Genomic DNA, 477 nt, shown 5'->3' with positions numbered 1-477 from the left:
CAGACTGCTTGTTTTACACAGAATGCAACACTCATAAACAAGCATGGAAAAATATCATATGAGATGGTGAAGAAAAAGAAGCCAAATCTGAAATACTTCATGTATTTGGATGTAAGTGTTTTGTTCTTAAGACTCATCCTGAACAACTGTCAAAATTTGATCTAAAAGCTGATGAAGAAATTTTTGTTGGATATCCACTTTCAACAAAAGCCTTCAGAGTCTAAAATTTAAGAACAAGGGTTGTCATGGAATCTTTCAATGTATCTTTTGATGATAAGAAGATTACTGGACTTGAAGATTTCAATGATCATGATCAGCTAAGATTTGAAAATGAAGACTTAAATTCTGATTCTGTAAATTTTGATGACTTAAACTCTGATTCTGTAAGTACTGATGTTATTGAATCTGTGGTAACAACTCCAAAGGAAAATGCACCTGTCCAGGGGGAGCAAGAAGAAGATCCTACCATATCTCAAG

This window comes from Apium graveolens, chromosome 11, assembly GCF_009905375.1.
Source record: "Apium graveolens cultivar Ventura chromosome 11, ASM990537v1, whole genome shotgun sequence".
Lineage (NCBI taxonomy): Eukaryota > Viridiplantae > Streptophyta > Magnoliopsida > Apiales > Apiaceae > Apium > Apium graveolens.
This window is presented reverse-complemented; position numbering follows the sequence as displayed.